General features: G+C 46.7%; 1 protein-coding gene and 1 long non-coding RNA gene across 2 annotated transcripts in view; one reads left to right on the top strand and one right to left on the bottom strand.

Annotated features, from left to right (window-relative positions):
- Positions 1–17,807, bottom strand: part of LOC135900058 (neuropilin and tolloid-like protein 2) — a 465,151-nt gene that overhangs the window by 215,133 nt on the left and 232,211 nt on the right. The gene's annotated exons all lie outside the window — the stretch shown is intronic.
- LOC139050412 (uncharacterized) overlaps positions 1–17,807 on the top strand; it is a 234,170-nt gene that overhangs the window by 180,946 nt on the left and 35,417 nt on the right. Inside the window, exon 2 of the long non-coding RNA XR_011508864.1 lies at positions 6,353–6,490. This is a non-coding gene — a long non-coding RNA (uncharacterized lncRNA). The remainder of the gene's footprint in view (positions 1–6,352; positions 6,491–17,807) is intronic.

Here is a 17,807-nt window from a genome sequence, read left to right as displayed (position 1 = left end):
ACGCTAAGTTCAGTCCCCACCGGCGACAAGTTGTCTTTTCGTCCACTTTCATTTCTCTTTTCCTCATTATTTTCTACATTTTCAATTTTAACCCCAACTGATTTCCTGTATGCTCCCCTTGGCTTCATTGCCTGTTGGCTTTATACGGTCGTAATTAACAAAAATCGAGCCTCTCTGTTTCCCTTCTTGTCTTTCTTTGAGTCCTTTATGCTGCTTTACATTTGTTCTATCCGAATTTTATCGATCCTTTTATATTTTTGATGACACGTCGTGTTGTCTTGCCTCCTGCACTTATTATGGCGAACTTTTATTCAAGCAGTGCTGATATTTATTTTTTTTTGCGTCTAGTGTGAATGCGTTAAATGTTTCACCAATTTGGCCATTCTTAGCAAATATTTTAGTCTTCATGCAAGGCTGAAGACACCGGCTCTATATAGATATCGGCTATACCTGTTTGATCTTTGATACACACCGCTCTCTTCCCGTCTCTTAACGTTACGCCTAACATTCTTCGTTACATCGCTCTTTGCGCGGTCCTTAACTTGTTTTCGAGCTTTGCCAGTCTCCAAGTTTGTGCCCTGTATGTTAGCACAGGTAAAATGCACTGATTGTACACATTTATCTTAAATGATAATAGTAAGCTTCCACTCAGGATCTGACAATGTCTGCCGAATGCGCTCCAACCCATTTTTATTCTTCTGTAAATTTTCTTCTCATGATGAGGGTCCCCTGTGAGTAATTGGCCTAGGTAAACGTACTCCTTCACAGACTCGAGAGGCTTATTGGCGATCCTGAACCCTTGCTCCCTTGCCCGGCTATTTATCATTATCTTTATCTTCTGCATATTAATCTTCAAATCCACTCTCATACTCTCCCTGTATTGGTCCTCAATCATTGGTTGTAACTCGTCCCCAGTGTTGCTGAACAGGACAATGTCATCTGCGAATCGAAGGTTGCTGAGATATTCACCGTTGATCCTTACTCCTAAGCCTTCCCAGCTTAATAGCTTGAATACTTCTTAGCACGCAGTGAATAGCATTGGAGAGATGGTGTCTCCTTGTCCGACCCCTTTCTTTATAGGTATCGTCCTACTTTTCTTGTAGAGAATTAAGGTAGCTGTGGAATCTCTATAGATACTTTCCAAGATATTTATGTGAGCCTCTTGTACTTCTTTATTACGTAATGCCTCTATGACTGTATCTCTACTGAATCAAATGTCTTTTCGTAATCTATGAAAGCCATATAGAGAGGTTGATTGTACTCTGCAGGTTTCTCGATTACCTGATTGATGACATGGATGTGGTCCATTGTAGAGTATCCCTTCCTGAAACCAGCCTGTTCCCTCGGTTGAATGAAGTCCAGCGTTGCCCTATTCTATTGGAGATTATCTTGGTGAATATTTTATATAACACTGGAAGTAAGCTAATGGGCCTATAAGTTTTTCATTTCTTTAACGTCTCCCTTTTTGTGGATTATTATGGTGTTGGCATTATTCCAGTTTTCTGGGACACTTGCACTCGACAGGCAGTTCGTATAAAGGGCCGCCACTTTTCCAAGCATTATGCCTCCTCCATCTTTGATTAAATCGACTGTTATTCCATCTTCTCCTGCCGCTTTTCACCGTTTCATGTCTTGCAAGGCCCTTCTGACCTCATCGCTAGCTATAGAAGGAGCCTCTGTAAACTGTTCATTACTGCTTCTAATGGAGGTATCGTGGCTCCTCTGGGCACTGTGCAGGCCAATATAGAATTCTTCCGCTGCTTTTACTATACCTTCGAGATTGCTGATGATATTACCCTGCTTATCTTTCAGTGCTTACATCTTGGTTTGTCCGATGCCAAGTTTCGTTCTCCCTGATTTCAGGCTGCGTCCATTTTTTTACTGCTTCCTCAGTCTTTCTCACGTTATAATTTCGAATATCCCTTATTTTCTCCTTGCTGATTAGTTCTGACAGTTCCGCGAATTCTATCCGATCTCTCGAGTTAGACACTTTCATTCTTTGCCGTTTCTTTATTAGGCCCTTTGTTACTTGGGAAAGCTTGCCTACTGGTTGCCTTGGTGCCTTGCCGCCCACTTCAACTGCTGCCTCTGCAAGCCAGCCTACTTGCGCTTTCATTCATTGTCTCTATGTCATCTTCATTTCTCCGTCCTAAGGCTGCATATTTGTTTGGAAGTAGTGACAACCCGAATTCAACCCTCACCGCGTCTAGGTTGGCCCTGCTTCTTCCGTATACGCGGCGGCCTCTATATTACGCGCGCGGTCGCGCCGAGCCTTCTGTGGAGCCGCGCCGGCGAAATGCGGCACCGCTCGCCGGCGACGCCTATGCTAGCTGCCGTGTGCCGTCGACATCGGTGTGGCAGGCTCGCAAAGGAGCAAGCGCCGCTTGTCCCGGCCCCATCAGCTGGAAACGGGTGCGCCCGGCCGGCTGCGGCGGCGGCGGCGGCGCGCTATTTTCGAGCTCAGCGGCCTCGGTGCCCCCCCTCTGCTGCCGGGCGCCGCGGCGCGCGTATTCCTCGACGGATCAGTTCACCCCGCACTGTGGCCTAGCAAAAGAACAAGCAAAAGAAAGGATTTCTTTGCGCACCGTAGAGGACAGCCGCGCTTTTGTTTTCGGATCCATGTTTTGCTTCCTTCCTGTCCGCGATGTGCGCGGTTCTTTGGCTGTGCCGTGTAAATTCGGGCACGCACGCGCTGACGCACGCGCGAGCGCGCACGAACACATGGAGCCGCGCACACGCAGGCTGCTGGACACACGCTGCGGTTTGGCTGCTCGCTCTTCTTCTCGTCCTGCTCGATCTCACTGGGCGCGTTTTCTATTTGGCATGCGGAACCGAAGGAAGCACGAGGCGGGCTGCACCCTGTGCAGGGGCAAAAGGCGAAGAGGAGGGAAAAGGGGTACGGCGGCTGTTACGCTCGATTTGCTATGCGAAATGGAGGCCGGTACTCGAAGAAAAAAAAAAGAAAAGAAATAAAATACAGGGAGAACCGGGAGCCGGGCGAGCGCCACGTCATGTCAGAACGGCGAAACCAGGAGAAAACGCGATTTTGTTATTTATTGCGCCCGCTTCTGGACGGGTGATTGCTTGTCCAATACGTCCAATCAACCGCGTGGGCCTTGAGAAAGAAAATTTGTTTTCTGTCTCCGTTATTTTTCTTCCCCCTCCCCCCATTCCCCCTCGACCCTTAGCCTGTGCCCGCGACTCGCTTCTGCCGGTCCGATAGCGCGGAGCGCGTGTTTTATCGCTTTGCTCTCGCTGAGCACGGCAGAAAAAAGAAGATGAGGTTATTGATTAAGCGGATTGCCTCCTTTGCTTGTCTCTGTTTTACTCTGCACGCAGCTTTAACCCTGTGTCGTATACGCATAGTGCCATTTGTATAACCGCGAGCACCTCCTGGTTAGCAGAAATGTAAATGATGAGACTTTGTTTTGTTCATTCTTTCCCGCGTTCAACAACTTACGTTAGTAAAAGGCGGTGCGAATCTTCGCGCAATTAACCGAAGCCGCACACTAAACCGCTCCCTACTACGCGGATTAAAGAGCTCGCTTTCTCTCGCTTTATCTCCCTCTCTCCTTCATTCCACGCCGACCGGTGGAACAGTAAACGAAAGAAATACGCTGGGCGCATGATTTTAGGTTACATACTTTATTTGGAGGGTGCCGATATTTCTCTATCCTCATCTTTCCTGTTCCACTTAGAACTGCTCACTTGAGAAGGTTATTTTCGTGGCTACATTTCTCTAGCCCCTGTACCGAAGAGAATGAGGAGAGATACCATGACAGTGACGTAACGAACCCGAAGAATCGATAACCAAGAAGTTTATCATAAACTTTCAACCGTTCAAAGTGGTATCAGCAGGGGAGTATTCTTCTAAGAAAATCATATTCTGGGGTTTTACGTGCCAAAATCGAAATCTGATCATGAGGCACGGCGTAGTGGCTGACTCCGTATGAATTTTGACAACCTGGGGATTCTTTTACGTGCCCCCAATGCACGGAAGCCCCACTGACGTTTTCGCATTTCGCCCCCATCGAAATGCGGCCGCCGCGGCCGGGATTTGATCCCGCAACCTCGCGCTTAGCAGCGCCATACCATAGCCGCTAAGTCACCACGGCGGGTGAGTATTCTTTTATCCTTGTTCTCAAAGCTTAATGAGCACAATGTTTTCGCACGGCAAGGATATAATTACCTAGATACAAAACATAACTGGCGCGAAGTACAACACAACACGACAAGTTGGAGCACAGAGTACCAACTTGTTTATTGCGACCTGCGGTTGAACATTAAATAATATTGCAAAGCAACTAGTCCAGCTACATGTCATAGGTCATCATCAACGCGTTCCTTCGAGCGCGCTTGAAGTGATTCAGGGTATCTTGGCCAAAGAGAATGAATACAGGTTAGATTTTTTTGTTCGAAGGCGCAATTAATAAACGCAGCCCTTTATGGGCCACGAGCTTTATTGCCGTACATTCTGTATATGCTACCCACTCCGGGTAGCGCAGCCACGTAAAAACTTCGGCGGCGACGTTTCCAGGAAACTGTTTCGCGCCCCAAGTCTCACCAAACGAGGCATCATCGTCCTTGGCATCCCCAATGTCAAAATCGACGAAGAAGGTTGCGCAAAGATTACACTGATACCAACCCAGCCGAAGCCGAATATTAAGAGAGCTATTGCGTGCTTCTCGAGAAGCAAACTTCGCAGTTGAAATAATCACCCTAATTAATAGAAAAGCTAACCAACCGAGTTAACCAGCCTCCTGCTCAGCTCAGGCAGTATACGCGCTGCTGCCGACCAGTTTTTAAAGAAACAGCTGTCCCTGAATTCTGCGCAGCAAACAAAAAGCTGCGCATGAATATGTGCAAGCTACAAGAAGCTCTACATCCGTCCCTATACCCAAAGGAGACAGAACAACACTTTGCTTTCCTGCCTTAAATACGAAAGTAAAAAAAAAAGAAAAAGAAGTTGCGGGGTTTCACGTGCCGAAACTGCCCAGTGGGTTACGAGGACGGCCTTAGTGAAAAGCTTTGGATTATGTTTGACCAACTGATGCTCTTTAACGGGCACCTAACCCACGGGACACGGTCGTTTTTGCACTCCGCCGCCATCGGAATGCGGTCGTCGCGGTCAGGATCGAACCCGCAACTTGGTGCACAGCAGCGCAAAGCCACAGCACTGAGCCACTATGACGGGTAGTAATAGTAAATATGGGAGGAAGAGAGAATAACAGTGAGCGTTTATTGAACGAAAGCGCACGTGAAAGCTTGCCGTCCGCGCTTATAGTATAGTGCTTGGTGGGCTATGAGCGTCGACAATATACCAATGCAAGTTACCTGCCGTGGTGTCGTTGTGGCTTGATGCTCTCAATTCAGTACTTGCAACTCTTGAGTAAGCATCATGGCTCACCCGCATCATTATATTCGCACTAAAGTCAGAACGGCTGGGGTTTACCTTAAAAATATACTGCCACGCACTGCAACGTACTGCTGACGCTCACCGGATCCTTCGTCTGCACTGGCAACTTCAACGTGCATCACCAGCTATGAATCACCAAGATTGGCGGCAGCCTAACATATCGACGGAGCACTTGCTCTGACTTGACTGATTTCCAGGCCCTTTGCTGCGTGCACAGACAGTGTTCCCTCTATCCCGCTTTCTTTCTTTCTGTTCCCCCTTTCCCTTCCCCCGGTGTAGGGTAGCAAACCGGACGCTCGTCTGGTTAACCTCCCTGCCTTTCCTCTCTTTGCTATCTCTCTCTTTGGTGTTGCGCTGCTAAGCCCGAGGGCGCGGGATCAAATACAGGCCGCCGCGGCAGTATTTCGATCAAGGCAAAATTAAAAAAAAACACCCGTGCGCAGGGTGCAGGTTAAAGAGCCCCCGGAGGTCCAAATGATTCCGGAGTTTCCCACTACGGCGTGCCTCATAATCAGAAAGTGACACTGGCACGTAAAACCCCAGAATTTACAAAATTTTCTCTAGAAACGCCTTGTTTCTTTTAAAACACTAAAACCTAAGGCTCGTTAAAACAGTAACTACCATGGCATTTAGGCGCGCAAGAGCAATGCAAATAAATGTGTGACAATGCCGTTCATGAGGATATTCTCCAGAAAGCATCTTGAGCAAACATTTTGGCGCTTTCGCTGTGCCACCTCTGGCTCGGGCTAGCGCTTTATTTATTGTATGTATTTATTTCAGAATTACTGCGAGCCTTCACAGGAGGCCTTAGGCAAGAGTGGGAAGTATATACTTACAAAGAATTACTCGTTCCTCATTTGAATGGGTGATGCGCTTATTTGCGGCTCTTGCAGGAACGAAGGGAATATTCATCACCTTCTGGTGCCTTTGTTCCAGTTACAATGTCCAGCGGCGCCCCATCTCCGGGCCGAAATACACCAACTGGAATCAAGACCACTTTCAGGGGCGACCATCATTGGACCGGGCGCGCCGCCAGCGGTCGAGAGCGGCGACAGTGTTGCCGCACTGCCTCAAGTAGACGGGTCTCGGCGAACGTTTATAAAATCGATGCGCACCTTCACGTGTGCACGCAACTAGTGCCCCACTTTTTTTTTTGCCTTTCTTTCTTTCTTTCTTTCTTTCTTTCTTTCTTTCTTTCTTTCTTTCCGTCCCTCTATGCCTGCTCCCAGCCGAGGGCAACGAATCGGAGGTACGTCTGGTTAACCCTCATGCCTGCAGTTTCTTTTTATCTCTCTGCCTTGTAGTTTCACAATTAATGTGGTAGGCGCCCTTGCGGCTCGTGGCAAATATGAAATAACTACAAAATAATCCCTTTGTGTAGAAACGTGTTCGTGCAGTTAACAGTGACAGCAGCAGTGGCTGCCTAGGAAGGTCTGTGGTCCGAGGTTCGTTTACCGCGCCAGGAGAACGTTTTTGACAACTTTTAAGATAATTTTTCAAAACATTACAATGGCTCGGTTTGCAGCGTTAGTTAGGTTGGTGAGAACATTTCCTTTATTCTTTTTGAGTGAGAGAAAGAGATGGTGGCTTCAGTGTAGAAGCTGGAGACGTTAACCTGGCTGACAGCTTGGTTTCCTACTAGTGGTAATATTGGTATCTACAGTGATCCCACAAACAGATCAATGGCGCATTAAACCTACATACATGGCGAATACACTCTTAAGATGTTCACAACTCAGTTTCGTCGAGGCCCGGGTATTTCTAGAAAATTTATTTGGTTCTGCGAACACAGAACATCGTTCTTGCTGTATATTTCACGCGCTAATTTTGCAATCGTAAATATTGTTGCGCACCTGAAAGACACACAATGGTCCCCTGCGTTATATGGAACGTGATTGTAATACACTTTGTAATGCTTTTTTAAGCTAGTACGGGATTTGAATCGCACCGGTCTACTAAAGCACTAAGGCACTATACTATGAAGAAAGACGACATTTTGAGCTTCCTGTTAAGCCTGGGCATATATGCTGTATGCGCTTTGGCAGTGAATTGCGCATGGTCGAGTACGAAAGTATCTCTGGCAGCACATATAGAGATCGAACGGACCAGCTGCTGCTTCAAATAAACGCCGTCTCTTTGCTATTTACTAGGGATTCGATGCGCCAGTGAACTGAGATGAGAGAACCCCGTATAACGGCACATCTGACTGTTACTAACGGTGGCTTTCAGAACAACGTTCGTGTTCTGCGCATTAAAAATCTTATTCTGACATCGTAGACAAACCGGGCTAATTTAGAAGGGGACATTCTGGCAGAGAGCAACGAACAACGACCGCGGGAATGGTGGCGGCGTAAGCGCGCAACGCTCTTGGTCGCTGACTTTCCCAGCAGCTTGCCCCTCACCAGTCGCCCACCCTTTTTTCTTTCATTCTTGAAAAGAAGAGCGCTTGGAGCGTCGCTTTTGCAGTTTCAGCATAAGGCGTGCCCGGGGAGTCTATTTTTGGGAAGCAGCAACGATGTCTTGATGGAATTCACTATGAGCAACACTGCTGAACACGTGTCACCGACAGACGAGAAAAAAAAAAAGAAGTGCGCCTGCGGAGGAAGCAAGACGTGTTAGCCGGAAGGGGTGGGGAGAAAGCAGTGAGAAAACGAAAAAAAAAAGAACAAAAAATAACTGTCAAAAAATATTCGGGGGGAGGTATAGTGCTTCGCGCAGGCCGCGCGACAGAAAGAAAGGTAAAAAGCAGAAAAAAAAAGTCACTCAGGGGTAGGCAGTGTAGCAGTTCGAAGCGGCGCGTGACCAGCAACGAGCCGGCTCCGGGCGCGCGCTGTGCAAACCTACAGCGGCGAGCCGGTCGGCAGCCTAATAGCGCTCGCCGTCGGCATACGGACAGAGCCACTACGCATTGGCTGCGCGTGACTCGAGTTTCCCTCGCGGCACCGCTGCGCCTCTCGCGCGCTTCTTATATACGCGTACTACAGCGCGGGTCCAGCAGCTTGCATCGCGCTCTGCTTCGTCCCGGAGCTGCGCACTCCGCCTAGTTTCGCGCGTATGCTTATTGAAACGTCCATCTGCGCTTCTGTTCTTTTTTGCCTACGCTTCCCACTTTCTCTCTCCTCGTCCTTTTTTTTTCTTTCTTTCTCCCTTGTCTGGTTTCTTCGCTTCTTTCGTCAGCGCATCGGCGTGCGATAGGTGCGTGCAGATGTTTCAGATGTCGCGAACTGCGCTTGCGTCATTTTGGCCGTTGAACGCAACGCCATGTTCTCTGGTCAGATAGGAATGGCGTGGCAGCTCTGAAGCGCTGGAATGTATTCTAACATGCATGCTGTTTCGTACGCTTTCGGGTTAGCGACGCCTCTCACGGGACCAAGTTACGATGAACGTATATGTACAGTCGACCAAAAAAGTTTATGGACCACGGGATCTCAGTAAACTCAAAATATACGAGCAGCCTTTAAAGGCAGCCAGTAAAATTGTGCATCACAATGTTGTTCGCATATGCCACAAAAGGCTAAAAATGGGAATACCAGGCTGTGTTTTGAGACTGAGGAGATATTCAGCTTTGTGTAAGATCTCTTGGTCCGTAAACTTTTTTCGTCGACTGTACATTCGCGAGCAGAAGTCTAGAGACCGGAGATGCCGAGATTTTTTCATTTTTTCTACGCAGCCTTGCAGGCTGAAATTACATGGTACAGCCAAGGTGCGTTTGTTCGACCAACGTAACGCATTGAGACAATTCCACGTTGCACGGCTGTGTAAGGAGATATTTAAATTTTTGGCTGATACTTCGGTCTCACTACCATTGATCATGACTGTACATTTAAATATAAGGAAACGTGCGCATGCCTATAACAAGGGTATACAAATAGGTTCTTTTTGTGATTGAAATAGAAGCCAGGTATAATAACCACTAATAGACGACGAAACGGAATGGGCCAGTGAAAACTCTGAGCAGAATCACGCGAAATGCAGCCATCGTATAATTGCCCCGAGTCACTTTCTAATGCCATTAGCTGATTGCGTGTCATCAACATGAAGGACTTCGTTCATTTCTTAAGAAATTAGAATATGTAAATCCATCGCTCCAGGAATTATATGGGTACAGCAAAACAGTGCATAGCATCAGAACATCACCGTAATTTGTAAATTGAGAAAGCAATAAGCAAAGAAAAAAAGGAAGCTGTGTAAGAAAACAGCGCAAGGAATAACGAAGGAACCGTTGCCTTCTTTGCAATATTAAAACACATACGCTGAATATCCATTCCACATGCAATATTTACTTGTTACAAACGAAAGGTGCGTAATAAAACGTCGAGGAGACAGAACTCATAAAGCGCAAAGTGAATTTACGATTATGTGTACAGACCCTGGATCATGTCAAACAGCTGATCGTGTTTGCATAACTAGCGCATGTTTGTATCGCGTGAAACAACCACTCTATAAGAATAATTTAGAGGTTGATTGATAGTCGTCGCCCGCCACGGCGCATAGCACGACAAGATAGTGTTCGCAGCAGCACTCTCGGTGAGTCTCGCGCCTTTCGCTGAGGTGCGCCAGTGATATCTCGGAGGCAACGCAGCGAAGCGACGAGTTTTGCTTTCCGTGCCGTGTAGAGCTGGTTTATCTGTGTTCTGGGGCACAGTGCATGTCAGTGCACGAACTTTAGCTTCTCGCCTTCTGCGTTATGGTGGACGCCGTGCCCCTGCAGCTTTCTTTTTCTTTTCTTTGCTTTTTTTTTTACTGCTGGGTTTCTGAGTCGCAGTTTGGTGACTCGGTGCTGGCTACAAAAGCTTCAGTATGCTTCAGTGGGCGGCTGCTGCCGACTATGCGACTGGTGGCTGTGATGTTCTGCTTGTTCTTTCGGAAAACCTGCGAATATGACTGCGTGCGAATGTATGTGAGAAGTTGTTCGTTCCTAAATTCCATACAGGCCAGCGGACTTCCGCGGATTTTCTCTCTCTTTATCTTAAGGAAGCCGTGTAGTTAATTATGTGCTGAACAATCGTTCGGCTGTGCTGGAAGAAAGCTTGGAAGAACTTGCACTTCGATAACGTGCTCTGATGTACGAGAGGGCCGCGTCCTCGTTGCTGTGGGGCGCATTCACGCATTCTCATTAATAATAATAATAATAATAATAATAATAATAATAATAATAATAATAATAATAATAATAATAATAATAATAATAATAATAAACATGAAATGAGACAGCCCAGTGTCGACTGCAGCTTGAATAATTGTCACTTGCAGCAATTAAAGATCGCACTTGCATTGTGGATCACACTTGGCTAGAATGGGTCACAATCTTTCTCGACGAAAAGTACAGGCCGGCGCCGCAATAGGACCGCGCATAGACACGATGCCCTATTTTTCCATGCTCGTTGTAACAGATTCTATATGCTCTCGACCTTAACTTTCATATTGAAAACTTCTATCACTATACTGTACCATTACCTGTGCTTGCAGTGACTCCGGTTCTATCAATCTATTTCCTGCTTTTTTTCCCGCCACTGCTCTAATCGTCACTTTCTTATGTCGACTGCTGACCAGTTAGTCCTTCCATGCATATTCTTTGAATTAATTAAAATTAAATTATGGGGTTTTTTACGCGCCAATACCACTTTCTGATTATGAGGCACGCCTTAGTGGAGGACTCCCGAAATTTCAACCACCTGGGGTTCTTTAACGTGCACCTAAATCTAAGTACAAGGGTGTTTTCGCATCTCGCCCCCAACCGAAATGCGACCGCCGTGGCGGGGATTCGATCCCGCGACCTCGTGCTCAGCAGCCTAACCCCATAGCCACTGAGCAACCACGGCGGGTCATATTCTTCGAATCCTAACGCTTCTGGCAGATGGACACTCTCTACGGGTCTCGGTGGGTGGAAAGCTTGGCATTCTATTACCATGTGAAGAGTGGTTCCAAAGCTTTTTTCTTCTCTTTCTTTCTTTCTTTTTCTTTTTTTTTGCAGAGCACATATGCCTCATTCTGTGGCGTATATTTGCTCCGATGTGTTTTCTTTCTCCGGCAGCCATCTCGGGCCTCAGATCATACCGATTTTCAATCCTGATTTCCTTCTTGCCGTTTTTTGTCAATCGCCATGACCTTTTTTCTTTATTCCGAGCTTTGCATCCAATTTACCGTCTTTCTTTCACGTTCTCCTTTATGACTCCTGGTTGTCTATTCACACTTTACTCGTAAGTACTTTCCTCGTTCGAATGGATGACTACAGTCTCATACAATAATTGCTAGAGGCTACTCTGGTGCTGCGATCGTTCGGCCACCATGGGAATGATGGGAAGTGCATGGATTTGTCTGATCTTCGTGCTTGTGGATTCAGGAGCTCCTGTGGCTTTGTTTATTATATTATTTATCTGCCTTTATTTTCCTAAATTTCAGAGCAATGTGTACTTTTACAAGTGCAGAATACTCTGCGAACACGCACCATCGCTACTAATTGCAGCGACTGAACCTGTCGAGGTGGCCAAATTGAAACGCGCCAAGCGTGTCAACGCGCTGACTAGCCCGCGATAAATTCATAAGAGCGTTCCTTGCCGCTTGGCGATTCATGCATCCGTGAGGTAATGGTTTCGATATCGCGCTTCTGTACTAGAGGCTCTGTCTTCGAATCCTGCCGTCGTACAGTTTTATTAAGGTTTCTTTAGTTACTTATTACACTGTATCTCTGAAGGAATGTGCGAGAAGCGGTGAACATTATCTGGTCGCGCCTTCCGGTGAAGTGTCAGCTTCCACATTATTTCTGTTACACCATGGAAACAGCACAACTAGTTTGTCAGCACTTTTGGTGAAACAATGTGGCACAAGTGGCTGTCATGGAAAACATGGGAGCTATGAATGCTTCCAGCTGAAACAGCACGCTTCTTCGTTTATGTTAGAAAAGCGCGAGAGAAACAGGAAGAATGATCGCGTACAGCAATTCGACATTATTGCTCTTGCTTGAAACCTTCCAGGTATCTAGCAATTCTGGAACTTCGGGCTCTTCCCATTCGTCACTTCTACCCGAATCCTGATTTCGGTAGCCATTGCAGTCTAGGGCAACGATGTCGCGAGTAAAACCGGTCAAGTACGAGAAAAATAATGCGATGGTCGTAACGTTACACCGATCGCTCTGCCAACAAGATACGCCTTAGCGGGTTGTATGACTTAGGTTAAAGCAACTGAAGCTCTTTACACACCAACACGTGTGTAGGGGGGGGGGGGGCAAAGCCGCATATTTGCCAAGGGATAATGTAACAATCTTATTGCAATGCTATTTCTTTTCGCGCATCGTCAGTGGTCTGAATGGAGCTCCGCCTACGTTATTACCGGGATCGGCCGGCCTTGAATGGTGGCTCATAAGAACGAATGAAAGAAGACGAAATTATTTTTAACATTTACTCGCCCACCTTTCGCTGTACGGTATGGAATTAACTTTCTTGAGGTCAGCATATGAATGTGTCAAATGCTGCTTCTTTATGTCAGCCCAGTAAAGATGAAAAAAATTCTTAAATATGCGGGTTACCTCAGCACACCGACTCATTGTTCCACCCCCAGAAAAGACGAGAGCTGGAAAACTGCTTCGCAGAGCCACGCCTCTTGTTCTTTTCAGGCTCCGTTGTTTCTTTCTTTTCTTTTGCCCTTTTTTTTAACTATACGTTGAACGCTGCGACTTCACACTGTTCGTAAAAACTTCCCTAATGAGTACAAAGCTGTTTCCCTCAACAGATTGAAAATTCGAAGATCAAAACGTTTGTCCTTTGCAGAGTTCGACTATGTGATAAAGATAAATGGTTCAACTACTAGTATAGGTTCAGGTACCGTGCTCTTCTTTTTTCTTTCGAAACTATGAGATGGAAATGGAGGATGTAGGAACAAAAAAGTACCGCGTTCGTTAAGGCGTCTTTCGAGGGAACGAATTATCCCCGCCAAATGGTTATTTATCTCAAGATATTTGGAGTCATTGCTTATGACCGCCGTTGGGTCCTAAAACACGTGGCATGAAAATGTTCCTTAATAGAAAAACTGTTAACACGTAATGAAAGAGTACAGAACACTTACTTAAATACCTTGGAAAATATCTACAGAGGTTCTACAGCTACCTTAATTCTACACAAGAAAATCAAGTACATACCTATACAGAGAGGGTCAGACAGGGAGACACAATCTATCCAATGCTATTCAGTGCGGGCGCTTGGAAGAAGTATTCAAGCTATTGAATTGGGGAGGCTTAGGAGTAAGGATAGACGGCGATCCCATTGCCGATGACATTGTCCTATTCAGCAACAATGCAGACGAGTTACAACAAATTATTGAGGACCTTAACAGAGAAAGTGTAAGAGTGGGGTTGAAGATTAATAAGCCGAAGACAAAGATAATGATGAATAGCCGGGCAAATGAGCAAGCGTTCAGAGAGAGAGAGAGAGAGGCAAAAGAAAGACAGGAAGGTTAACCAGAGATTATCTCCGGTTGGCTACCCTGTACTGGGGGAAGGGCAAGGGGATGCGATAGGTGATAAAGAGAAGGATAAAGCAAATTAAAAAAAGCCTACTCACAACTCACACACATGCACGTACACACGAACTGTTTCTGTGGGCACTGTCACGCAGCCCGCAAAGGCGTTCCTAGTGTTACGCAGTGTCACCGTACAATCCTATGTCACAGAGTGTACATTCACAATTTGTCAGAAAGTCCCATGTCTTTTAAGTACCGCAGCAGCGCCTTCATAGCGGACTCGCCAGTCAGCCTCTAGAGTCTGTGGAGTAGTACGTTTACCTAGGTTAATTAATCACAGGGAGCCCTAATCATAAGAAGGAAATTCATAGAAGAATAAAAAAAGGGTTGGATCGCATACGGCAGACATTGTAAGCTCTTGACTTGAAGCTTACCATTATTATTGAAAAGGAAGGTGTACAATCAGTGCATTTTACCCTTGTTGACATATGGGGGAGAAACTTGGAGACTGACAAAGAAGCTTGAGAACAAATTAAGGACCGTGCAAAGAGTGATGGAACGAAGATTGCTAGGCATAACGTTAAGAGACAGAAAAAGAGCGGCTTGGATCATAGAGCAAACGGGTATATTCTCATTGATGTCAAGAGAAAAAAATGGAGATGGGCAGGTCATGTAATGCTCCGGTTAGATAACCGTTGGACCATTAGGGTTACAGAATGGATACCAAGAAAAGGGAAACGCAGTCGAGGACGCCGGAAGACACTGTGGAGCGAAGAAATTAAGAAATTCGCGGGCGCTATAGTTGGAATATGTTGGCGCAGGACAGGGATAATTGGAGATCGCAGGGAGAGGACGTGGACATAAATCAGGCTGATGATGATGATTATGACCATCATTAACACAGCAAGTGACCTACTGACATATCGAATCTATTACTGCATTTAATTCCTTATTTTACTGGCGACAGCCGTTAACAAATAACTCACGATTCCTCAAGTCCGTCACTCTGTTTGTCATCGATTATGACTACACTATGCAGAACAACACTTTCTTATCTGCCGCCACATGGGCATCGAATTAAGCCACTGCGGCAATGCGGAACTGAGAACCAAACATGCTTAAAACTCTGCTGTCGCGCAAGTTTCTCGCTTCGCGCGGGTTTTGTAGTGTGCGCCAGAGAGACACACAGTGATGGTCGCGTCTGTGCGTGTATTCATGAAGCAAGAGCACGCAGCCGATGCAGCGCGCTTACGCGACATAGCGCAGGAGACGCGTGCGCATGGTGAGTCATTTTTTTTTTCATTTATTTCACACCGCAGCAGTCATTCTGAGCGCTCCTGTCGCAAAAAGGAAGAAAGAATGGAAGAATGAAAGAACGAAAGAGGATCATGACAAGAATCGGACACGTACCGAGCGAGCCAATGACATCGCAGCTGTCAGGCACAGACGCGAGGAGCGTTCCGGCCGCTTCTCTTATCGCATCGAAAGCAGGCTACCAGCGGCAGCGAATATCGTGCAGCGTTGCTAGGGCCTGGCCTGATCAACTGAAGTGCATTAAATCACCCAATAAACGTCTATAAGGACAAACACAAATTGAATAGTTTCCCCGTCACCGCAGTGGCCACACGCGGCACTATCCTCCCATCCGATGCGGAAAGCAAAGGACTTCGTAAATGTGACGCCAAGCCGCAATCGGTAAAGTACCGTTGTCTCGGGTCGGGATAGTCTAGGGGGGGGGGTATTCTGTAAGAGCCCGCCTAGTGAACTGTCTATTTCAAGCGCCGCTGTTTGCCTGGGGCCGCTCATCTCCTCCTCGCTCGCACAGCACCATCAAATCAGCACATCAGCAGTGGCCGAAATGGACAGTCCAGTAGGTGGACTCTTACAGAATACCCCTCCAGGTGGAGGCTGAAGTTGAAGTTGCAGAAGGTCCAGACGATGTAGAGGTGTCTGCTGGAAACTAGGTGCGTTCCACGATGATTGTAAGGCATCATAGGTAAGCAGTCGAAGTTGCGCTGCTGCATCTGTTCTTGACAGCGGGATTGGCTCCTGCACGCCGTCTTCATGAGCAGATCGAGCAGCTTCATCGGCCTGTTCATTATGCATTATGCCACAGTGGTTAGGGAGCCACTGAAATGTGACGTCGTGTCCATGCTCCACGAGGCGATGAATGACGTTCGAACGTCATTGTCCCCGATACAGCGCACACAGGAAGTCACTCACGACCACACTGGCGCGTCTTGACGACTGACTGTTGTCGGAGCAGACAGTCCTGCAACGCCGACCTATACAGTCGTCAAATCACAAGAGAGTGAAGGCACTCTTGAAATTTAATGTTTCAGTGGCCTATTGGAGAGACTGTAATTCTTATGGGCGTTAACGACTTTCCCTACATTGTTTTTGCTTTTCTTTTTCTCTTTTTCTCCGCTGTTCTTTCAGTCTTCCATTTCCCCTTACCCTTCCCTCAGTGCGGAGTAGCAAACTACAATGTCATTCAATTAACCTCCTTGCCTTTCCCATCCCATTTATTTCTCTCTAAATAATTTTAGACCAGTCTCATTTATATTCAAAACATACTTAAAGCACTCGCAAATGCACTCTTAGCTATCGCCAGTAAATCTCGTTCTTTCCCACGCGGAAATAGTACCGTTGTTCTTTTTAATGGCTTAAGAAATATCCGTAGTAATTTTCTTTACTGTCTGCTACACTCTTAAAAAATTTACACAATTTGGGGCTTATCTTGTTCCACAATGATAATCATCTATTTTGCCCACATTTCCTTTGTTTAACGCTGCGAGCCCGGTACTTCCAAGTCACGAACGGCTTGCGCGTTATCAGCGTGACACAGCATTCTCGACAGGAAAGTAGCGAGCTCTGAGTTTTCGAGGAAGAAACCGCAAGCAAGGCAGATGACTATTATTGTTGTAGGACAAATATACACTCCAAAGGGTGCAACTGTTTTAGGAGTGTACTCGCGCTGTTCGAAGTTATTTCACAGACACAGAAAAATAAGTTCCGTTCTGACGTTTGCATCCAGTGAACTGTTGTCAAATCTGAATGCAGGAGACCCCTGGAACGCCTCTGTCGAATTTCCCGGGCCACTACTTGCGTGAACAGAGCTGTGCGTGTAGGACTATGTGCAGTGGGCCTTATAATGCAATCGGAGCCCTACAAATCTATGTAGGGTTGGGAGAACTGTCGCCGACGATCTCTTCTTTTCTCTTCAGATTCTACAAGCCACGCTTTTTCTGTTAGTCCACTGCAGGCTTTCATGATAGTTCCCCCCCCCCCCCTAAACACTAAAGGGGCGATGCAGAAGCAAAAGGGGAGAACTGCAGTCCTCACCCCGCAGAGCACTGGATAAGCGTGGGTGTCGTACTATCCCTAAGCGGTAAGGCCCGCGAGGAGTTCTGGTAGCATGCCACCCATGTTATGACAAAACTGCGAGGTTCGAAGCCCCGGGCTTATACGGCGTGGGGCAGCCCACTGTTCACAAGTATGTACATCCTTCGAAACCGAGCAGAAGCGCCAAAATATTGCGTCATTTTCTTCGCACTTCACTATAAAGAATGTATTGCCAGGATAAATTCAAAGGTAAACAAGTCGAGAACGACCAGAATGCGTCCTAGAGCTTCCACGTTCGCCTGCATTTGTAATAGAGATCTAATTGAGGCTCCCAAACGTATACATTTGGGATCGTGCCGTGCTTAGAAATTGGCTATAGAGAGATTACACGTTTCACCCCGGTGTAATTACGCGCAATAGGTGTTCTGGCCGTTTATGCTTTCTCTCTCTCCCACACTCCCTCCCTCCCCCCACCTCTCTCTCTCTCTTCACTTTTCGTTTTATGCTGGCGATACCTCTACACCGAAGTGTAGATTTGTACGTGTGCTCATTGTGTTGTCGTGCAGCGTTCTGCATCAGTATTTTATTCCTA

The sequence above is a fragment of the Dermacentor albipictus genome, chromosome 1, assembly GCF_038994185.2.
Source record: "Dermacentor albipictus isolate Rhodes 1998 colony chromosome 1, USDA_Dalb.pri_finalv2, whole genome shotgun sequence".
Classification (NCBI taxonomy): Eukaryota; Metazoa; Arthropoda; class Arachnida; order Ixodida; family Ixodidae; genus Dermacentor; species Dermacentor albipictus.
This window is presented reverse-complemented; position numbering and strand designations above follow the sequence as displayed.